The following is a 24,261-nucleotide window of genomic DNA, read 5'->3' as shown; positions in this document are numbered from 1 at the left end:
GAGCACTGTCTGCTCTTCCAAAGGTCCTGAGTTCAATTCCCAGCAACCACAAGGTGGCTTACATCCACCTTGTAATGTGATCTGGTGCCTTCTTGTGGTGGGCAGGCACATATGTGGGCAGAATATTGTATAAATAATAAATCTTTTAAAAAATTTTATTATGTGAATAGGTGTTTTGCTTGCTGTATGCCTGCGCACCATGTGCATGCGGTACCTACGGAGGATAGAAGACGGCATTAGATCCCCTGAAACTGTGAGCGGCCAAATGGTTGCTAGCACTTGAACGTGGGCCCTCTGGACGGGGCAGCCTGTGTTCCTCACCACTGAGCCATCTCTGCAGCCCCTAACTATACTACTACCCTAAACAAGATTGATCTCACTTCACAGATAAACATACTTTAGAGGGTTTGGGTGGCGTATCCAAGGCACATAGCCGTTGGGGAGTATGTCTCTCAAGTATCAGAACCTTGAGGTGTCAAGCTAGGAAAGAGCTGGGTCATTGTATTGGTTGGGACTTCAGAAGTTTGAGATTTGGACAGATCTTAGCATCACTGCGTGGATGCCAACCTGCTGTACTACATAAGGACCAATTCTTCCCGTAGCTGGTGAGAGACAGCCCTTTTCTTCCACATCAACACACAGGCGAACAAGGAAACTACTGCTGGGTGAAGACGGAGCAGTCCTTGCTTGGGGAGGAGGCCGCAGTGCCTTTTATGGGAGCCAGAACCGAGGCACACAAGACCTTTGGGTTTTGCTACAGAGGAGGCTAGGTGGGAGGGTTGCTCCAGCCAGGTGGGAGGGTTGCTCCAGCCAGGTGGGAGGGTTGCTCCAGCCAGGTGGGAGGGTTGCTCCAGCCAGGTGGGAGGGTTGCTCTAGCCAGGTGGGAGGGTTGCTCCAGCCAGGTGGGAGGGTTGCTCCAGCCAGGTGGGAGGGTTGCTCCAGCCAGGTGGGAGGGTTGCTCCAGCCAGGTGGGAGGGTTGCTCCAGCCAGGTGGGAGGACTGAGGGAGCCTGGGAGAACAAGGACCTGATCTAAAAAGAAAAAAGTGCTGTTGGAGGTTGGTCTGATGTGTTTTGATGCTGATTACTGCTTGCTGTCTTTGTGCCCCAAGTATTGTTATGGAACCTTGCCTAAAAACTTATTCCTATTTGACTAGTAAAAAGCCAGCACACCTGGCCAGGCAAATGGGATAGGCATGGGGACAGATGTGGCTAAGGTGTCTGTGTTTCTCTTACCCCCCCCCCCCAATGTGCTTTGGGAGAAGGAGACGGGATGGAGGGAGAGGAAGCAGTGAGATTTGCCATAGGATAGAAAAAGACCCACGTGGCCCACAGAAGGGATTTGGGGATTAGGGAACGGGAAGTAGCACAGATAGAAATTATTAGAAGCACACGGAGTGGGGTGGGGTTGAGAGTTATTGGATGATAGCTTAGGAGGTAATATCTGCCTTGCCCCAGGTAAAGGATGGTTATAGAATACATCAGGTGCCTGGGTTTTCACTGATTGCTAGCGGGTTATAAAAATACCGCCATAATAATTATTATAGGCCTGATAATAAGTATCTATTAGGCCGTGCCGTTAAATGAACAGCAACAAAGAGTGAAACTGAAGCAAACAAAAGACAAAGCTAGACTTGTCAGAACACTTATAATGTCAGCACTCAGAAGGCTGAGGCAGAGGGATTAGGAGTTGGAGGCCAGCCTAGCATGATCCTGCTTGGAAAAAAAAAAAAAAACCAAAACAAACTGGGTGTGGTGACGCACGCCTGTAACCCCAGCACCTGGGAGGCAGAGGCAGGCGAGTCTCTGGGTTTGAGGCCAGTACAGTTGACATGACACTGTAGGTATCACGTGGGAAACGCCTGATCAGAGGAAGGCGTCCAGGCAGGATGGCTGATTCTGCTCTTTGTAGGTAGGGAAGTGTGGGCCTTCGGCCGTCAGGCTGGGGTGGGGCATGGGGACAGCTGCAGCTCTTGCCTTTGTCATTACAAAGTGGTCTGCACTTGAGTCAGCCTCTTCTTTTTCTACATTAATAGTGTGGCAAAGACTCAGGCGACAGTGCCTGCTCTTCCAGGCATGCCATTGGGCCTCAAGTTTCCCAGTACTTTCTGCAGCGAGCAGCAGCTGTGTAACTGACTTATAGATGCTCCGGTAGGATCAGAAGTGAAACAGGAGCTAGGCAGTGGTGACACACGTCTTTAATCCCAGCACTCGGGAGCCAGAGGCAGGCAGATTGCTGTAAGTTCGAGACCAGCCTGGTCTACAAAGTGAGTCCAAGACAGCCAGGGCTACACAGAGAAAGCCTGTCTCAAAAAACAAAAGCATCTCTTTAATGGGCTGAGGCTTATATCCACCCGTGGCTCCAGATCTGAGGGGATCTGATGCATCTAGCCTCCTCAGCAGACACTTGCCCTCAGGTGTACACACTCAACAATTGAAATTAGTTAAAAAAAAAAAAATCCAAGCTGGGCGTAATGGCCCACACCTTTAATCCCAGCACTCGGGAGGCAGAGGCAGATGGATTGCTGTGAGTTCGAGGCCAGCCAGGTCCACAAAGCTGGTCCAGGGCAGTCAGAGCTACACAGAAAAACCCTGTCTTGAAAAACTAACCAACCAACCAACAAACCAAAAAAAAAAAAAACCTCACACCCCACAAATTAGAAATACATATTTCAAACTATTGGAACCAGAAATGAATTTCCATAGTACTAAAGGTAATTTATATGGTGTTTTTTTTATTTGTTTGTTTATTTATTATTATTTTTTTGTTTTTTTGAGACAGGGTCTCTCAGTTAGCCTTGGCTGCCCTGGACTCTTGTAGACCAGGCTGGCCTCGAACTCACAGAGATCCGCCTGCCTCTGCCTCCCGAGTGCTGGGATTAAAGGCGTGTGCCACCACGCCGGGCTGGTGCTTAATTTATTACAATGGTTCTCACTGCCTGTATTGTTTGTGCCTATTTTACAAAGAAGTTAAAGGTCATGTAATTTGCATAAAGTTACACAACTGAAAGTAACCATCTTGAACGCACTTGATTACTCAACTCTCAAGCCCAAATCCTATCCATAGCAACATCCTTCTTCCAGTGTGAGGCATCAGTCCCACAGTGCCTAGGCTGCAATTTCTCTTCCTGTTTGTATATTGCCTCGGTAAGAAACGGGGCCTCTGTAGCAAACTGGAGAGAGGAAAGAATCTGATGATCCCAAGCTGCCTAGTGGGGCGTCTGAGAACTAGGTAGGGCTGTAGGAGAGCAGACCCAAGCTGCAGGGCCTGGGTCCACCCTCCGGAGCCCGCAGAGCTTTGACATCTGGTGAAACGCCTGGTCTGTCCATCCGTCCACCAACATCATCCATGTCCCTGCAATCTGGACTCAGAGGTGAACTCTGTGAACTGCCCAAAGAGGCCTCTGCTACCTCTTTGTTCAATGGCAGTGGCCATGAAAAACAAAAGAAAATCAGATACAGGTGAAAGTTTATTTTCAACGTTTCTGAGGCCGAATGGGGATTTAACATGAAAATCAGGGCTTTTCTGCTTTCTGTCTCCAAAAGTGGCTCTCTCTCAGATGCTTTTGGCTAGCCAGGACTCCAGTGTGCTTGGATCCTATCCAGGGGCTGGGGTGGTGGGGGGTAGACAATGTAGTTTTTCTGGGCCTTGTTTTGGCAAGAAATAGACATTTAGGAGCTGAGAATGTAGCTCGGTAGTTAGAGTGCTTGGTTGCCCGTGCCTTTAACTCAAGAGCATCCTTGGCTCCCTAACGATGTTGGGGCCAGCTTCAGCTATGCGGGGCCTAGCTCAATAAGTAAATAATAAATAAATAACTTTTGTCTGAAGTTGGAGTTCATCTTGTATTCCCTGGGTGTGATCAGATCAGGAAGCCAGGCTGCTCAGGCCACCCCATATAAGTACAGTTTTTTTTACACTGCAATCTAATCAGACTGACACTTGAACAAAAATAAAGGGGAGGTTTGTTGGGCACAAAGGCACATGGCTTTAGTTACAGTTGGGAAAGTTGAGGCAGGAGAGCCGTAAGTTTAGGGGTTGTCTGCTTAGAAAAACAAAAACAAAAACCAGCCAACCAACCAAAACACAACACAGAAAAAAGACCATCCTTTGAAACCCTTAGCCCACTTAGGGGCAAGCGCTGAACTTATTCCTCTTTCGGTCTTTGTGGGAGTTCACAGGTGTGTGTGTGTGTGTGTGTGTGTGTGTGTGTGTGTGTGTGTGTGTGTGTGTGTACCAGCTGGGGTGCCCTGGCGCTGTTGGAGGTACCTGATCCTCAAAGGACCTCATCTTCTTGTCACTTCCCCTCACTGGCTCATTGTCAGCTGCTCTTGATTCTTGATCACTGAAGGTATCAGCACAGAGGAGTGCTCAGGGGCACTGAAAGCTGGTTGGCCTTCCATTGTCCCTGGTTTGTGTGAACGTTCGTTTTCTTTTCCTGATTTTGCCATATGCAGGGTGGGGTAGGCAGAGAGTGTTGACTTTCTACCAAGAACTCAACAACTGTGTTTCTTTTTTTTTTCTCCTCTAAGACAGGGTTTCTTTTTTCTTTTCTTTTCTTTTTTTAAAAGATGTATTTATTGTTATGTATACAGTGCTCTTGCTTTGCCTGCATGTATTCCTGCAAGCCAGGAGAGGGTGCCATATCACATTACAGACGGTTATGAGCCACCGTGTGGTTGTTGGGAATTGAACTCAGGACCTTTGGAAGAGCAGAAAGCTCTCTTAACCACTGAGCCATCTCTCCAGCCCTGAGACAGGGTTTCTATGTGTAGCCCTGGCTGTCCTGGATCTTGTTTTGTAGACCAGGCTGGCCTCGAACTTGTAGATCCACCTGCCTCTGCCTCCCAAGTGCTGGGATTGAAGGTGTGTGCCACTACGCCCTGTGGTACAGGTTCATGTGGCCACAATTACAATAAAATGTTTCAAGGAAACAAAACAATAATGATGATTTTTTAAAAAAAGAATGGTTTGTTCTTGCTTTTGGTCTTAAGGCTAAACTTTAAGATTGCCTTCCTTTCAGCTCTTGCATTGGCAAGTCTTGAGCAAAGTGAGGCCTGAGGAAGAGTGGAGGAAGCAGAAGGTGGCCTTTCTTCCTCACCTAGTGACTGTGCCCTGCCTTGCTTGTACTTTGTGTCTTTATTGGGAAAGTGGGAAAGATAAGGCACTGGGTGAGGAAGTAGAGCAAAAAAAGAATAAGACCACGCAGTGGTGGCACATGCCTGTAATCCTAGCATTCGGGAGGCAGAAACAGGCAGATCTCTGTGAGTTGGAGGCCAACCTGGTTTACAAAGTGAGTTCCAGGTTAAGAGCACAGTCTGCTCTTCCCCAAGGTCCTAAATTCAATTCCCAGCAACCACATGGTGGCTCCCAACCCATCTATATGGGGATCTGATGCCCTCTTCTGGAATGCAGGTGTACATGCAGATAGGGTACTCATATACATTAAAAAAATATATAAAAATCTTTTTAAAAAGAAAGAAAGAAAAGACTATCTGATTGGAGCACAGCCAGCTCTCCCAGATGGGCAGGGCTACTGCTGGAGGCAAATCAGACCAGTTTGGAAACTGAACCCTCTTGCCACCTTTTCTGCCCTACAACAGCTCTATGATCCCCTAACTGGCCAGCTCACCACCACGGTGCACCTCTTCTGGGTGGAGACATTCTTAGTCCCTGAATTCCCAACCCAGCTGGTAGCACTCACTCCATGTACCCAGCGTTCCTCCGTTTGCATCACTAGCAGCTCCTATACAGGCCAACAATTGGGGACCACAGGCCAAATCTCTCACACACCAACTTCCGATCTCTGTTTTTTTTTTGTTTTTGTTTTGTTTTGTTTTGTTTTGCTTCTCCTGCTCCGTTTCCTCCTCTTCCTGTCCCTTTGAGATAGTGTCTCACTATGTAGCCACGTGTGACCTAAAATTTTCTCTGTAGACTAAAATGACCTTGAACTTGTTTTGTTTTGGTTGGTTTTTTTGTTTGTTTCGAGGCAGAGTTTCTCTGTGTAATAGCTCTGGCTGTCCTGGAACTCGCTCTGTAGATCAGGCTGGCCTCGAAGTCATGGAGATCCTCCTGCCTCTGCCTCCCGAGTGCTGGGATTGAAGTTGTGCGCCGCCACCACCACTACCGCCCGGCCAACCTTGAATTTGTTACTACCCTTCTGTCCTCCTCAGTGTTGTGACTTAACACCGGCCTGTGTTCTCACTTAAAAAAAAAATTAATTCTTTGAAAATTTCATACCATTATCTTGATCAAATTTACATCCTACTCCTTCCCACTAACTTCCTGTCCTTTTTTTTTTTTTTTAAGATTTATTTATTCATTATTATGTATTCAGTGCTCTGCCTACAGGTACACTTACAGGCCAGAAGAGGGCATCAGATCACATTATAGATGGTTGTGAGCCACCATGTGGTTGCTAGGAATTGAACTCAGGACCTCTAGAAGAGCAGGCGGCGCTTTTAACCACTGAGCCATCTCTCCAGCCCCTTCCTGTCCTTTTTATTTTTAGTCATCCATTGACTCCGATTTGTGTTGCTCGTATACTCCTGCATGTGGTGCCGTCCACTGGACCGTAGCCAACCTGCCACGGACCTCAAGAAAACTGACTCTCCCTCCTTAGAAACCAGCCATTGTTCAAAGCTTCTCAGCCACGGGCAATAGCTCATCAACTCCATGCTAGGATGTGGACTGGCTTAATCTCATTCAAGCCTTGAACAGACAGCCACAGCTGCGAGGAGTTCATGTGTGTGGTGGTCCATCCTCTCTCTCTCTCTCTCTCTCTCTCTCTCTCTCTCTCTCTCTCTCTCTCTCTCGTGTGTGTGTGTGTGTGTGTGTGTGTGTGTGTGTGTGTGTGTGTCCCATCCCTCTCTCTAAGCTTTTTATGGAGCCCCCCTGCCCCCACCCAAAAAAAAAAAAAGAAAAGAAAGAAAGAAACTGAATCAGATGTTAGTTGTCTGTTTAAGTCTCGCTTTCCATCTGTCAGATCCCTTGCTGACTCTCGGTCCCCCGACTCGGTGGCTTCCTCACAGCCGATCAGAGCACAGATGCCTCTGAACAGCCTTTGCAAGCTGGACAGATGCGAACCCCTCTGATGTCTTAAAGCAAGGATACTTCTATGCAGTCTGTATTTCAGCAAAGCTTCTTACATGTTCTGTCGAGTAAATGCATCTTTCTAAACTCCAGCTTTCTCACCTGGGAAGCAGAAAGGACCCACCTGCATCCTAGGTTCGTTGGGGGAATTAAACACGGCAGTGTTTCTAAAGAAGTGAACACAAAAACGCACGTTATGTGTGCCAGAGCCCTTGATCTTTCTTCAGCTGCTGGTAAAATATTATTTCTGCCTCTTGTTAAAAGGGGAATAGTCCAAGATCACACCTTCCTGCTTCCCCCACTCTCTGAATGAAGGGCATCCTGTTGCCTGATTTAATCCCGCATCAACAGTGTGTAATTGTTTACCAAAGAAAAACACTGCGCAGCCTCGTTTGGGTCACCCTCGCGGACCTCCACCAACAGCCCCAAGCCAGTTCTGAAGCGGCAGAGCATTTTGCGAGCTTAGCAGCTCCGTGACCCGTGGAGTGCTTGTTCAGCTGAATTCACTTGTGCCTGGCACAGGCCTTCTCTTTTGACTTTGGCAGCACACGAGGGAGTGAAAAAGCTGGGTTAGTGTTAGGGCTGGGATTAGAACAGGATCATACTGTTAACACCTCTCCCTTTGCTAACTTTATGAAGTTCAAGAAAAGCTTTCTGGGGGGGCGGGGGGGGGGCGGGAAACGGCACCAATTTATTTGCCAAACGCTGAGATGGGCCAAGGAAGATGTAGTCAGCATTTGGAACCGCCTCGCCTTAGAATTTGACAGCCAAGGAGGGAAGAATCTGCTGGGGAGCGGGCGGCCATGTGGGGAGCGTGTAAAAGGAATTTGGAAGGCTTCAGGATGCTGAACAGGCTTGGCTCCTGGCACTCACACCCCCACAGCGTCTCTCAAGCCATCTCTTACCCTCCTCTAGGCTAGAACCCTCACTGTCCTCACCAACCAGAGCTGTCTTTTTCTGATGCGTCTCCTCGTCCCATGTCTGTCCTGAACACTGATCCCGGTTTTAATGATGGCTGTTCAAGGCCCCCCAATACTTATTAAGTCCAAGTGTCACCATTTAGCACGGCGGGTGTTCAGGCCCCTCCCCTGAAAAGCCATACCACATCCTCTCCTCTTGTCATCCTTCATGGTCTACAAAGACTAGTCCCAGCCAGCTGGGTGCATGCCACCCTCCACATGTGACATGGCATGCCCACTCTAGCCTGCCCACTCTGCTGCCTCGGCCCAGATCGCCTCATATCTCTCTCTGCCCAGTAGGCTCCCAACCATCCTTGAGGACCAATTTCAAATATTGCCTCTTCTGCAAAGCCTTCCTTGGCTTCTCCAGGCAAAGCTTACACCCCACTGGTTTACTCTGCAAGACTCATATGTGTGCCAATAAAGGACCTTGGGGACAAGACTATGCCTTATTCATAACTATACACCTTCCACTTTGTGCCAAGGGCCTTGTTTGGCATGTTACTTCCCCCTGCCCACCCCCCCCACCCCCCACCCCCCCACCTCACCCCACCCCACCCCACCCCTGCCGTAAGCTGATGGGATAGACTCCCATGATGCCAGGGAGAAGCCAGAGCAGTGGGCTGAGTTTATGGCTGTGTCAGGCCCACTGGTCCTGTGTTTATCATGGGTAGCTAGCTACTCCCCGTGAGTGTGTCTGTCTCTAAGAAAGGGTCCCATTTGGCAAGCATCTTAGAGCAATTAAGTTTACTGTATTAGTTACTTTACTGGCCACATCCTGTCCGTAGTCGTCCCTCAGCTCACTTTCTCCTTCTTATTCATTCCAGGACCGCAGACCATGGGATGGCGCCACACCCATTCAGGCTGGGTCTTCCTGCTTCAGTTAAGCCCTCTTGAAACGCCTTCACAGTCACCCCCCAGAATGTGACCGGACTTAAATCTAGTTAAGTTGACAGTGAGGAGTGATCATGACACAAGGGTTATCTTCAGCCGGTTGTGGCAGCACACACCTGTAATCCCAGTACTCGGGCGACTCAGAGGCAGGCAGATCTCTGTGAGTTCGAGGCCGGCCTGGTCTACAGAGCACATCCAGGATAGCCAAGGCTACACAGAGAAGCCCTGTCTCCAAAAACAAAAACAAACAGAACAACAGCAAAAGAGTTCTCTTCTTTATGTGGCAGGTCCTCTGGGGCTCAGGGGACATACTCACCGTGATACTAAACCTGACATGCAGGTCTTAGTGGACAAAGGCTGAGCCTTGATGGGTCCAAGCAGGCCTGGGAGCGTTGGTAGGCTTTCTGGGGGAGGTGGCTGAGGAGCTGAACGTTAAAGGCTTTATGATACAATTTCTCTGTGTAGCCTTGGCTGTCTTGGACTGATTTTGTAGACCAGGCTGGCCTTGAACTCACAGAGATCTGCCTGCCTCTAACTCCTGAGTGCTGGGATTAAAGGCGTGCACCACCACACCTGGCTGAGAAATTCTTAAGAAAAGCTTAACTCTTTGGGAACATTGCTCAGCGCTGTATTATACAATCCTGGAGATACCTTTACCTTAGGTCAGGGGAGACTATTTACTGACATGTATGTTGCTTCTTTTCTAAGTTTTAACTTGATTTTCTTTATGTGTGTGTGCGTGCATGTACATGCATGTATGTGGGTCAGTGTCTGAGGAGGCCATAAGAAGGTGTCAGATCCCCTGGAGCTAGACTTAACAGGCAATTATGAGCCACATGACATGAGTGCTGGGAACAGAACTCTGGTCCTCTGCAAGAGCAGCAAGCTCTCTCAACTGTGGAGCCATCTCTCTAGTACCATTATTTGTGGGTTTTTTTATTTGTTTGTTTTTGTTTTTGTTTATTGAGACAGAATTTCTCTGTGTAGCTTTGGCTGTCCTGGATTCACTTTGTAGACCAGGCTGGCCTCGAGCTCACATTGATCTGCCTGCCTTTGCCTTCCGAGTGCTGGTTGTTTTTAAAATACATTTATTCATTTTAAATGTTGTTCAGCTCATGGCTTTGGCTCAGTGTCTTTACTTTCATCTGAAAGGATCCAGATTGTTACAGACTCAAAGGCCTGCAGAGTTCACATGTAACTTGCTTTTCTCTGTACAGCTCCACACCTCTAAGGGCTTGCAACTGGAAGACTCCATATACTCAATGGCTCTGGAAAGTCATGAGGAATGGCTTACTTGATCTAGCATGAATAGCTTGTTTGCTTATGTTCTGAATTATCTATAGGCTAAGTATCTCCACTCCTGCATTAAACATCCAGGGGAAGGCGTTGGCAGAAGCAGGAAACAGACCTCTCTCTCTCTCTCTCTCTTTCTCCCCCCGCCCCCTTTGCACCTTTATTTACTATTACAATGCTTTGGAAGTAAAGTCCTGAGCTCTGCCACGGTGAGGACCCCAGGGACTCCAGCACACCTCCCACCCACCCCACTGACCCCAGTCCCTCCACCTGAGGCTCATGCAGAGCCACATACCTTCCACAGGCCTCTTGGACTACACACACCCATCCGACTTTCAGTTGACCAGAACTTACTGAAGTTTGCATGGAGACAAAGGACAGCAGAGAAAAGGACCATTAAGGGATGTACTGACCCTCAGATAGTGCCTCTCTGTGGAAGCAGTAACAGACTCTCAGAAAACTAAGGTAGGCCCTGTAGTCCTCAATACAATTTCCACCAAAGAAAACAAGGTCTTTCCTCTCCTTTAGCTTAATCTGCTCCTAAACATTGTCTACTTACTTACACAGAAAGAAGAAAGGTAATTTGAACACAAAGAGAGATACAACTAACAAACTACTTCAGATGTCCAAGTCTCAGTGAAGGAAAAAACAAGGTAACATATTCACCCCCAAAGTTACTAATACCATAATAAGGAACCTGGCATGTATCCCAAAGAATTCAAAAGAATGATTATAACTATGTTCAAATAACTGAAAGAAGACAAAAACAAAGAGCTGAAAGAAAGTAAGAAAGTCAATCCAATTACGAAAATTAATTCAATAAAGGGAATTACTGGAGAAAAATCTAACTGAAGTAATGCTGAAATTAAAAACCCAATGAGCCAAATAAAAATCTCAGTGGAGCTGGACATGGTGGTGTACACCTTTAAATCCTAGCACTTGGGAAGAAGAAGTGGGCAGATCTGTTGTGAGTTCAAGGCCAGGTTGGTCTACAAAGTAAGCTCTAGGCAGGCAGATAAACAAACAACAACAAACCCTCAGTTAAAAGCTCAAGGATGGATAACGTAGAAAAAAATATCAGGGCTGCATAAAAAGGTAACGAAATCACTCAGTAAAAGTCAACAATAAGGTAATAAAAATTTATGAACAGAAGCATGAGAGAGCTTTGTGACATTATGAGGAGACATAATCTTCAGATTGTGGTCATAGAAGAAAGAGAAAAACACAGTCTCAAAGAGATAGACTATATTTTCAGTAAAATCATAGGAGAAAAATCCTCACACTTGGAGAAAGAGATATCCATCTAGGTATAAGAGGCCTATTGAAATCCACCTAGGCAGAACCAGGAAGTAAATTCCTACACTATATTGTACTTAAACATTATAAACACAGACTAGAGAGAAAACTATATTGAAAGTAGCAAGAGAGAAAGGCAAGCCCACCAGAGTAATACTTGATTTTGTTCTATTTCATTTCATTTCATTTTTATTTATTGCTGTTGTTTTTAGGTCTTTTGAATCAGGGCACATATGCCTGTCTCCATTAGGCACACACACACACACACAGATAATCAATACAAAATGTAAAATTCAGGTCTTGTTAGATAAGTCAGCAGGCTTAAAGGTCACGCCAATGAGCAGCTGGTAAAGTTAGGAGCTGAAACCTCAAGTCTCTGATTGCTACTCAGCAGTGGGATCTCCGGCCCGAGTGCAGAGGTGCATCCCGAACTGCCCAGAAGGCCACAGAACTACTCTCTAGGGAGGTTTTCTAGAACAAGGATACGCCATTGTCTCTTCTGCAGTTAGTTAGCCTAGGTTCCTGCGCTAATGAATTTATAGCAGATGTGGTTGCCAGATGTGATCAAGCTGGTAAGCATTCTAGCATGGAGATTCATGAGCTCCCCTACTAACTGAGGAGCTACGGGCAGTTGCTGGCTTCTGGGGGAGCGAGTTTCCTTTAAGAATGTGGCTCAGAGCCGGGCGTGGCAGTGCACTGTTTTAATCTCAGCACTAAGGAGGCTGAGGCAGGCAGGTCTCTGTGAGTTCAAGGCCAGCCTGGTCTACACAGTGAGTTCCAGGACAGCCAGGACTATGTGGAGAGAGCTTGTCTCAAAAGAGAGGAGAGTAGGGAAAGGACTAATGCAAATGTACCTGTCAAATTGTCTGTTGTGTCAGGGCAGAAGAGAAGGCTCGGCGGTCAAGAGCACCTGCTGCTTTTCTAGAAGATCCAAGCTGGGTTCCAAGCACTCCTGTTGGGTAGTTTACAACCACGCATCACGCCAGCTCCAGGGAATCTGGTGCCTCTGGCCTCTGTAAACACCTGCACTCATGTGGCCGCCCCCATACACACAGATACACATGACTGAAATAAAATACAAATCTTAAATAGAAAATAGAGGCATTGTGGCACACGCCTCGAATCTTAGCACCCACGAGGCAGATTTCTGAGTTCCAGGCCATCCTAATTGGTGTACCAAACCAGAAGCATCAGACTCCCCTGGAGCAAAATACAGGCCTGTGCCAGGGACCAAAAGGCCTGAGGCCAACCCCCACCCATTCAGTATTTGCAGCCAACATCCTGCTGGGCCACTCATTAGGTATGCAAGGCATCCGGCTTAGTCCTGAGAAGACAGCGATCTGATCCTAAGATAACCACAGAGACATCCTGCTTTGTCTCACCTGGAAGACCCCTCCCCTTGCAAATGTTCCCGGGGCTCAACCCAGAAGATTTTGTACTTTTCCACTACTCTCCTTGCATACCCCCGCCCTCCCTAAAGCAGGTTTTAAAAAGCCTGCCATTACCCTCAATAAACGGCTCTTGACAAGCAACTGTTCGCTTGAGCTCTATGTCTCTCTCTCGCCCATTTCTTTAAATACAGGTTGCGACCCCCCTCGGCCCCCCAATAACTGACCAGCTGGACTGGTCGGTGTACTAGTTATCGTTACATGGACTAATTATCTGGCGCCCGACGTGGGACTCGAGATGCGGGTTTCTTCCCGAACGGATTAAGGGACCGGTCCACAGGAGTTTTCATGACCAGCCGAGTTCGCCCGGCCGGCTTCGTCATTAGGTGAGTCATCCGTTCGCATAGCTCAAGAATGGGCCATTCGCTGTCCAAGGAAGCAAAGTTCATAAGAGGCTTAAAGGACGTACTCAGAGAGAGGGGTATTAGGGTAAAAAAGAAACATTTGATTGAGTTTTTTGTTTTTATTGACCAGACCTGTCCCTGGTTCATGATTGATGGACCTACTATTCATTCTGAAAAGTGGCAAAAGGTGGGGCGTGAGCTTAATGCACTTATTAAAAAAGATGGTAATACAGCGGTGTCGAACAGTATTTTTTCTTATTGGGGCCTTATACGGGACATAATTGAGTCCAGCGAAAACGAAAGCGGACAGAGGCAGCTCCTCTCCGTGGCTGAACTCTGCCTGCGCGAATCTCTCCCTCCTTCTCGTGTTCCTTCCTGTTCCTCTCTGCAGGGTTCCTCTCTTACGCTCATTGACATGCCCCCCGATTCTGTTCCTCCTACATCCTCGGAGCCCTTAAAAAATCTTTCCCCTGCGCCTGCGTCCAAGCCTTCCCCTTCCCCCCGCCGTCTTTATCCGTCGCTTCCTCCCACCTATGAGGACCCCATTTCCGCTATGGAACGCGGGTGTTCACCACTTTGTGCCCCTGTTTTTCCCCCAAAAAGGGCACCCTCTGTCCGGTCCGCCAGCCTCTCCTGTTCTCCCTCCGTCGGTCGCCCCTTCACGCACCTCCCGCCATTCCGCCATTTTCCTTTCTCAGGCCCCAGATGAGCCCTTGGATCCGGATGCTGCTGCCACCCTTGAGGAGGAGGCTGCTCGATATCATTCCGATGATGGCCTCCTCCGCGCGGCGCCAACCTTTCCCTCCTCTACCTTGCTCACTCTTCCCCCTCCCCTTACTAAACCCTACCCAGCCTTTCGCGCTCATAATTTTTCCTTCCCTCTTTGCCCCCACAGGACTGCTCTGGCAATGGGCCCCTCTTTTTTGGCTTCATCTCCCCTCCTCCTCCACTAAGGTCCTTCCTACTTATCCTACTCTGGTTGCGTCTCTCATTCGGCAGGGGCGGGAAGCGGCTACCAGGCTCTTCGGAAGGGACCCTCACTCTATTATCACGCCTTACTCGGCCACACAAATAAGGTGGCTTTTTCAAAATTCAGATGATTGGGCGGTCTCCTGTATTTCTTTTTGCGGCCTATTAGAAAATCATTATCCCCCAGATAAACTAATTCAATTCCTGCAGCGACAACCTGTCATCTTCCCAAGAGTCACCCGCTCCAGACTCCTCCCCCAAGCTTCCCTGGTTTTTACTGATGGTTACTCTACCGGGATTGCTGCCCTCTCTGTGGACGGAGCTATCCTGCAAAAACAAACCCCCCATACCTCTGCTCAGCTTGTTGAGCTGGAAGCTGTCGCACACGCCTTTACATTGCTTCCCCATACTCCCTTTAATCTATATACTGATAGTGCCTATGTCGCGTCCTCTGTTCCACTCCTCGAGACGGTTCCTCGTATTAAGCCTGCTACTAATGCCTCCCCTCTCTTCTCCCGTATCCAACAGCTTATTCTTTTGCGCTCTCAGCCTTTTTTCGTTGGTCATATTCGCGCTCACTCTACCCTGCCAGGGCCTCTGACTACACTTAATGCCCAGGTGGACTCAGCCACGCGCCCCCTGCTTTCAGGGCTGGCCGTTCCATCCGCCAGCGACCCCGTTGCTATGGCCAGGGAGGCTCACGCCCTCCACCACCTTAATTCCCAAAGCCTCCGCCACATGTTCTCCATCACTCGGGAACAAGCCCGGGCTATTGTTAAAGAATGCCAGGCATGTGTCACCTTTCTTCCCGAGCCACATACGGGAGTCAACCCTCGTGGCCTCATGCCTGGACAGGTCTGGCAAATGGATGTTACTCATTTCTCCTCTTTTAAGAAACTTAAGTATATTCATGTGTCTATAGATACTTTTAGTGGATTTATTTGCGCCTCTCCGCACGCTGGAGAGGCTACTAGAGATGTTATTGATCATGTTTTGTATTGCCTTACTGTTGCCCCCAAACCCTATACCTTAAAGACTGATAACGGCCCTGGGTATACAAGCTCTGCCTTCAAGTCCTTTTGTGCCCAACTGCAGATTAAACATGTTACGGGGATACCTTACAATCCCCAAGGACAAGGAATTGTCGAGAGGGCCCACCAGACACTTAAAACAATGCTTAATAAATTACAGTTTTCCAAAGGAATCCTATATCCCTCTACAACAGGGCCTCGCCTGCTTCTCAATCATACATTGTTCGTCCTAAATTTTCTACAAAAGGATGATCTTGGCCATTCGGCGGCCGATCGCCTTTGGCACTCTTCCACCTCCTCCACCTATGCCAAGGCTCTGTGGAAGGATCCACTGACCCACCGATGGCATGGACCCGACCCAGTCCTTATTTGGGGCAAAGGTCATGCCTGCATTTATGATCAAAAAGAACAAAATGCGCGCTGGTTACCTGAGCGCCTAATCAAACCTTTTAACCCCCCTCTCCCAGGGAACTCCCCTGAGGAAAAGATGTAATTGTGCTCTTTTTTAGGATAAAAAAGATACCGCCGATTCATCATGTTGCTACTCACCGCGTCGCTCCTTTGCCTCTGCCTTCCTGAAGTGATTCTCGCCGCATTCCTGCGCCAACCTCAGCCTTATACAATCTATAATTTTACCTGGGTCATTATTAACCAAGCGGGAGATATTGTTAATTCCTCCTCCTCTCAGGGCATTAACCCCCAGTGGCCCGATTTACAGGTTGACCTCTGTGCCCTGGCCCTGGGAGGCCCCTCTTCTTGGGGCGTGGAAGACATTTTTTGGCCTAAGGCTCCCGAGGAGACGCCCCCTTTCTCTCGCTCGGTTGGTGGTCCCAGCCCCGGCTGCCGTAATGACCTGGAGCGCATCATGCTCCACAAAACCTTACACCAGGATGGGATTGCTTGGGCCGGAGGACTCTATGTTTGCCCAGGACCCTCTCATCGGCCCCGTCCTGATAACCACCGCTGTGGTGGGGCCCAAGATTTTTACTGTGCCTCTTGGGGGTGTGAGACCACTGGCGACACGAACTGGAAGCCATCCTCTTCTTGGGACTACATCATTGTTGATTCCTGGGTTCATCCTCAGCCCTATGGTGAGGCCGTTAAAGACCTTTGCAATGCAGCTCGTTCACTCACCAATGGCTGGTGCAACCCCCTGACCATTCGCTTCACTGAGCCCGGTAAACGTGCCAGTTGGACGGGTCGTGGACTTAAATGGGGCCTCCGTGTTTATAAATCAGAGTACGATTTTGGACTTACGTTCAGGTTGCACCTCCTGAAAAAGGTACCCAATAAGGGCACTGCAGTGGTTGGGCCTAATCATATTTTCCATCATCCTGTTCCCGTTCCTGCTCCTGGCCCCCCGCCTAAACCCGCCACCCCCATGCCTCCCTCCCCGCCCACCCCCTCGGACGTCCTCCTTCGGTCCATTTCACCCCCTCCCTCCCGACCTACCCTCCCCGTGGGCCCCCCCAGTTCGGCTGATGTCATTCTCCAGTTGGCAAATGCCTCCATATGGGCCTTGAAAAATGACTCCTCCTTGTCATTTCCTGAATGTTGGATGTGTTTCTCCCCCTCCCCGCCCTTTTACGAGGGTATTGCTCTTCTTTCCACCTTGCTCTTTACTAATGTTACCCCACCCTCACCGGCTTAGCTCCCGACAATCGCATTACCCTCCAGTCCGTTTCCGGCATAGGTACTTGCCTCCTGGGTCCCCATATGCTCCCTCCTCTTCCCCTCAGCGGCGTTCGTGCCCAGACTGTCATTCCCTACCTCTCCCTCCCCTACATTCCCGAGCCAAATAACACCCATTTTGCTTGTTCCTCTGGTTTAACCTCGATCGTCTATGCCCCTACCTTCCTTTCCTCCAAAGACTGGTGTGTCCTTCTTCCCCGTTTTACTATTCATGACCCCGACTCATTTTTAAATTTTCTGAAAGGGGGAATTTCCCCAACCCTAACCTTGCCTCCCCCTGGCTTACTACCCTTCTCCTCACCCTGCTCGGGCCCCTCGTTGGTGTTCTCCTTCTGTTATCCTTTGGCCCATGGACTTTAAACCGTCTTACAGGGTTTGTTAAAAGTCAGGTTGAAGCTGCCACCAAGAATATCCAGGTTCACTACCGCAGCCTGGAGACTGAGGACTCAAATGAGACTTCTATTTCCATCCAGGAGATTTCACCTACGCCTCAGTCGGTTAATTATGGGCGGCCTTTGCAGTTCCTATGGGCGGCCTTTGCAGTTCCCGAGGATGCAGAATGCTGGATGGTGAGCCTGGTTGTGCCCTCGGTGCCTTTGGTAAACCTGTGCAAGCCCTCCCCTATATCTTTTGGCCTGAGCCCACCTTGACCTGACCCGCGATAGTGCCTGGTAAGTCAGAGACGGAGCGATCGAATAAGTCTCGGTTATCAGACGTCGGTCGGTCCTTGGTGGGAGGACAGACCATAGGCGTGGTAAGATTGAGCATCGATCCTCTAGCAGGCTCAGGCCATCGCGAGGCCCCCTTTCCTTGGGAATTTGGCCGGTCCAGAATAACTGTTGTCCTGAAACACTTGGACAATAGTGATTCTCAAATATACCGCCATCCTGTAACAATGACTGGTGACCTCCTAAAAGTCATTCGCTGGGCTGTAAGGTCTCCCTCAGGCCAAAATAAACAAAAGGGGTGAAGATGCCAGGGACCAAAAGGCCTGAGGCCGACCCCCACTCATTCAGTATTTGCAGCCAACATCCTGCTGGGCCACTCATTAGGTATGCAAGGCATCCGGCTTAGTCCTGAGAAGACAGCGATCTGATCCTAAGATAACCACAGAGACATCCTGCTTTGTCTCACCTGGAAGACCCCTCCCCTTGCAAATGTTCCCGGGGCTCAACCCAGAAGATTTTGTACTTTTCCACTACTCTCCTTGCATACCCCCGCCCTCCCTAAAGCAGGTTTTAAAAAGCCTGCCATTACCCTCAATAAACGGCTCTTGACAAGCAACTGTTCGCTTGAGCTCTATGTCTCTCTCTCGCCCATTTCTTTAAATACAGGTTGCGACCCCCCTCGGCTCCCCAATAACTGACCAGCTGGACTGGTCGGTGTACTAGTTATCGTTACATGGACTAATTAGGCCTGTGAGTTGCCCAGTCGGGAGGACGCAACTCTGAAAACAAAACAAAACAAAACAAAACAACGAGCAAACATTTGTAACCACCGAGTGATCTCTCTCCATCCCAAGAGCAAGTTCTAGAGGAATCTTTGGGATCCCTAGGCTCATTCTTTTATAATCATTATGCTCAGCCCTTCTTCTTCTTCTTCACGCGTATCTCTTAGCCATCTTTCTTTCTTTCATTTGCTTTAAGTTCTTCTTCTTCAGGACTGCTGCCCCAGACCAGCTGCCTATGCTTACCTAGGCTCTGGTTTTGATCTGCAACACAACAACCAAGCAAGGTTGATGATCCTTTCCCTCTCAGCCCCTTCCTCCCTTCCTACCAATAAAAACCTGTATCCACTCATTTTTGTGAGAAATGGCATGGGGTTTGGGTTTTTTTCCCCCTATCAAAGGTAGTTGACCCACCAAGAGCCAGTATTACACAAAGCTCCATAAGGCTACAGCAGTCGTGTGCGTGACAAAGAAACCACAGATCTAGATGCCTATTTGTGTCTGTGTGGCAGGGCAACCACTGGAATAGGTCTGATTTGGGGACACAATGTGAGACAATGCATCCAAATGGCCTTACGGTGGTGCTGGCCACTCAAACGCTCTCCTTGTGAGCAGTCATGGGTCTGAAGGGCCACGCTTGTCAGAAGAATACAGGACCTCCTTGGACTTGACCCAAACTCATCTGAGGCTTTATTATTATTTTTTTCCATGCTGTCAATAACTCTCCAAAAAATGTTCCAGTTTTATGGCATGGCTTGTAGAGGAATTAAAATTGAATGGAGCAAAATTGTATAATTATGTGACAGCTCCATTGCAATTATTGACAGATCCAAGCCTGCTGCACCATTATTAGGCAATAATGATGACAATGATAATGACAGCTAACATCCATACTGCTCATCACGTGCCAGATACAACACTGAGCAACTGCGGCGACGATGGGTCCACCAGCCTGACACTTCATATGTTCTACTTATTCAGCATTAAAAACAACAATAACAACAACCCAAGAGTTTCAGATCTATAGAGTTCAGAGGCAGATGAGACATATGCAGCTTCTAGACTATGCATGCTGATGTCTAGGCTCAGATGCCACATGGCGGCGGCAGACAGAAGCCCTTAAACAGGGCACTTCCTAATATACTACAGTCTACTTGCTCACTCTTGCATGTGTAGCCGTTTACACACTTTACCTGTCCTTCTATGCATGCAAATAGCCAACCCCCACATGCCTTTATGCCTGTGAGCCAGGCACCTGCTATTACATGGCCCAATGCTAAACAGAGAGCCAGCAGAGAGTGACTGCTGCGCGTGGGGAAGTCCTTTTCCTTTGAAGATGTGTCACTGATAGGTCCGTGCTCACATGGGCATCACTAACTGAAAGAGGAGGGGAGGAGGAGGAGGAGGAGAGGAAGGAGACAAGGTACCTGTTGGGGGTGGGTCCAAATGGAGCAGAGGGAGGAGTTAAGGGTGAATATAATCAAGATACATGGTATATATGTATGAAATTGTCAAGGAATATGTTTAATTTTTTCCTAAAAAGGAAGGAAAAAAAGAAGCCTAACTTCCCCCAATCATTTAAAGACAGTGAACTCTTTCTTCTAGTAAAATCCTACACAGAGGCCCATTTCTTTTCTTTTCTTTTTTTTTAAGATTTATTTATTTATTATTTATACAGTGGTCTACATGTACATCTGCAGGCCAGAAGAGGGCATCAGGTTATATTACAGATGGTTGTGAGCCACCATGTGGTTGCTGGGAATTGAAATCAGGACCTCTAGGAAGAGCAGCCAGTACTTTTAACCACTGAGCTGTCTCTCTAGCCTCCACAGAGGCCCATTTCTAAACACAAAAGAGTAGCTCAGCTGGCTGTAAAATACCACTTGATTCTCCTCTGTAGCCTACGGCACTTAAGGGAGCCTGGCAACACAATTCTGGCCCACAGTGCAAAGCACAGGGCGCAAACAAGTAAAAACACCCATCCTTAGTCACACAGCTGGTCAGAGGTGAAACTACAAATCTGTTCAAAAGAATTCAGTGTACAGGGCGGTGTTGGCACATGCCTTTAACTCCCAGCAGAGGCAGGCAGATCTCTGAGTTTGAGCTTGATCTGTCTAGAGAGTTCGAGAATAGCCAGGGCTATAGAGAGAAACTTTGTCTTGAAAAACGAGAGAGAGAGAGAGAGAGAGAGAGAGAGAGAGAGAGAGAGAGAGAGAGAGGAAGGAAGAAGGAAGGAAGGGAGGGAGGGAGGAAGGAAGAAAAAAGAAATTCAGTGTTTGGCATTTTTCTCCACAGAAAAATTGGGACTGTGGTGATAGCTTAGTTGGTAAAGTGCTTTCAAGCATGAGGACATAAATTCTATCCCCGGTGCCTACATCAAACAAACAAACAAACAGCTGCAAGTGTGGTGGCTCGCCCTTGTCATTCGGAGATGGCGAAGCAGAGACAGGCACACCCCTGTGGCTTGCTGGCCAGCTGACCTAGATTATGTGTAGACATTGTCTAGAAAACAAGACCTGAAGCTGTCCCCTGAGCTCCACAAGTCAACACACCCGCACACGCACACACGCTGACTATATAGAAAGCACAGCACAACAGTGACAAATGACACCAACGATGACCCATCTGTTTTGAGCCCTGTCATTATTCTGAGCCCTTCAGAAGCAGGTATGAAAATTTAAGACCCAAAATACAAACTCAGCTACTTGTTTGTTTGGTTGTTTGGTTGGTTAGTTGGTTGGTTTTTCGAGACAGGCTTTCTCTGTGTAAAGGTCTTGGCTGTCCTGAACTCACTTCAAACATCAGGCTGGCCTTGAACTCCAGTTGCTGTGACAGTTTCTAAATGCTACTTCCTATTTTCACACTTGTCCCATCTCGTATGGAAATACTGCTGTGATGTCCAAAGTTTTGGGGCACGCTTTCTGGCACTGCACCACTCAGATAAGAGCAGGGCAGGTCGGGCTAGAGAGGTGGCTCAGCACTGTTCCCTGAGGACCCAGGTTGGATTCCCAGCACCCACACGGTGGCACAAAACCATCTGTAACTCCAGTCTCGGGGAATCTGACACCCTCTCTAGCCTCTGTGGGCATCAGACCAGCACATGCTCACAGACATACATGCAGGCCAAACACTCATACACTTAAAAAAAAAATAAATCTTTAAGAGCAGTCTGGGGAGTCAGGCGGTGGTGGCACACACCTTTAATCCCAGCACTTGGAAAGCAGAGGCAGGTGGATCGCTATGAGTTTGAGGAGAGCCTGGTCTACAGAGTGAGCTCCAGGGACAGCCAGGGATACATGGAGAAACCATGTCTCAAACAAACAAACAAACGAACAAAACCAAACCAAACAAAAGAGCAGGCTGGGGTCCTGCTCTCCCAAAGGATTGAGGGTTTTCAAAATGGACTCGGGAGGTGGGAACTACATCCAGAAAGCAACAGAGAGTTGTTTAAAAAAAAATTATATTTAGACCCTAGGACGATATGTCTGCCTGCAACGTGAAACAAGGTTTAGAAGGAAACCGGACCCGCAAGGAGGTTTGCCTACTCAGCTTCACAAGAGGGTGTGGCTTGAACTTGGGTTGTTGAACAGCAGAAGAATTTCAAGAGGAATCAAGGGGAGTTAGCTAGAGATGGCTAGAGATGGTAGGTGGTGAAGGGCAGGGAGGCATCAGCAGCAACTCCCTGCTCCAGGCTTTGTCTTTAAGAGAGAGAGAGAGAGAGAGAGAGAGAGAGAGAGAGAGAGAGAGACAGAGAGAGACAGAGACAGAGACAGAGAGCGCTGATAGTGCTGTCTGCTAGGGAAGCTGAAAACAAAGACTGTGTGTCCTTCGTGGGAGCCCTCCAGAGCCTGCTGCACAGCCTCCTGGTGGTGGTCTTTCCCGTGGATGGCTCTATCCTTACGTCCATTCATGAAACCCAATGCTAAAAGGGCCTGGCAACCTCAATAAAAGGATTATTGAGAATTTTAAAACAACATAGGAAAAACATACTGAGCAATGTGAGGTAAAGTAATAAAATGCAAATTAAAACAAGGTTTAAAAAAGTCTATGCTTATTAAATTGGCAAAAAATTTTTAATTAAAATCTTTTAAATTGCCAAGGGTGTGTGTGGGAAAGCTGGCATTCTCACACATTGCTGGTGGCAATATAAACTGGTACAGAACCTTTTGGAATAAATTTGGCCAAATGTATTGAGAACCATAAACCAGTTTGTATCCTGTGACCCTGAAATTCCACTCAAGGAAATCTATGCTAAAAGTTTAACTCAAAACATGGGGGAAAGCACTCCACGTGCAAAGGTGTTTATCACCGAGAAATTAGAAATAGAAGCAACCAATGGTAAGACACTACTTTATTGAGTTTCTATATTTACCACCCTTCTCTACCCCAGTCCCTTTCAACACCCAGCCCCCAGCCCTAGGTGGGCAAGAAAGGTTAAAGGGGAAAGGACTCTTTGGACTTCCTGCTGATCAGGAGCATCAGTTTCCTAGGGGCAAGTCCACTCTCTGTCATCAGAATATTTTGAGACAGCAATCCAGCAAACTAGCAATCCAGCAATAGCAAACATAGCAGCAGAGACCAGCAAGAGCGGGGGATGGGGGGGTGGGGGGTGGGGAGCCTGTGGGGGAGAAGCGGCCACAGACCCTCTCAGGGCTCTCCTACTCATACCCTCTCCAGAGTCCCCAGAATTAAACCATCTACAGCTGGCAAGAAAATCAAGTCCCTCCTAGAGCATGAGGCAATCATAGTTAACAGCTGTGGACTAACTGATGTCCCACACCTGGGATTAAAAATAAAACATATTCACGTAACATAACTAGGTTTTTTAAGAAGCCAAAATTCTCACTACTCTGGGTAAATAAATTGTGGTGAATATATTGGCTAGCCTCTTGTACATAATGAAAACTACAGCTACAAATACTGTTCAATAATAAAAAATGTTTGTGCTACTATAAGCCTATAATGTATGTCTTTTGCCGTACCAATTATGTAAATGATTTCTATGAGAAAAGACTAGAAGGCAATGATAGTAGTAACAAATTAAGATAATAAAAACACAGACAACTTCAAATTTTTTCTGAATAAATTCCCCAAATTTTATTCTAAATGCTTTAAAAAGTTTATGTAATAGCTGGGCATGGTGGCATATATCTTTGATCCCGGCACTCAGGAGGCAGAAGTAGGCAGATCTCTGTGAGTCTGAGGCCATCCTGGTCTACACAGAAATTTCCAGGCCAAGCAGAACTACATAGTGATAGTGAGACCCTGACTCAAAAAACAAAGATCCTAATGAAGTAAAATAGAAAACAATATCTTTGTTAGATACAAACAAGTATTTTCATAGACTCACAGACCAAAAATTGAAAGGAAGGAAAAGAAACAATCTGACGGCATAAGGAATTTTCAAAATTCTTCATTGGAGTCAAAATATTATTTATGAAATTATGTTCACTTCAGTCCTCTTAATTTTCCTTTCCTTTTCATTTCTTTCTTTCTTTTTTGTTTGAGAGTTCTCACAAAGCCATGCTTATTTCTTTTCTTTTCTTTTTTTTTTTTGGTTTTTTGAGACAGGGTCTCTCTGTGTAACGCTGGCTGTCCTGGATTTGCATTGTAGACCAGGCTGGCCTCAAACTCACAGCAATCCACTTGCCTCTGCCTCCCGAGTGCTGGTATTAAAAGCGTGCACCACCATGCCCGGGGGGCATGCTTATTTCTTTTTTTATTTTATTTTATTTTTTGGTTTTTCCAGACAGGGTCTCTCTGTGTACTCTTGGCTGGCCTGGACTCACTTTGTAGACCA

At 47.6% G+C, this 24,261-nt stretch overlaps 1 long non-coding RNA gene across 2 annotated transcripts in view; it reads right to left on the bottom strand.

Annotated features, from left to right (window-relative positions):
- Positions 1 to 24,261, bottom strand: part of LOC311609242 — a 54,547-nt gene that overhangs the window by 6,666 nt on the left and 23,620 nt on the right. The window contains exon 3 of one of the 2 annotated variants that reach the window (XR_014783323.1): positions 403 to 1,030. The exons of the other annotated variant lie outside the window; for it this stretch is intronic. This is a non-coding gene — a long non-coding RNA (uncharacterized lncRNA). Of the gene's footprint in view, positions 1 to 402; positions 1,031 to 24,261 lie in introns of those variants that run through there. 2 annotated transcript variants of the gene reach the window in all.

The sequence above is a fragment of the Acomys minous genome (genome assembly GCF_964271855.1).
Source record: "Acomys minous genome assembly, chromosome: 11".
In the NCBI taxonomy this organism is placed as follows: domain Eukaryota; kingdom Metazoa; phylum Chordata; class Mammalia; order Rodentia; family Muridae; genus Acomys; species Acomys minous.
Note: the sequence above shows the minus strand (reverse complement) of the source record. Positions and strands in the feature narration are given on the sequence as shown.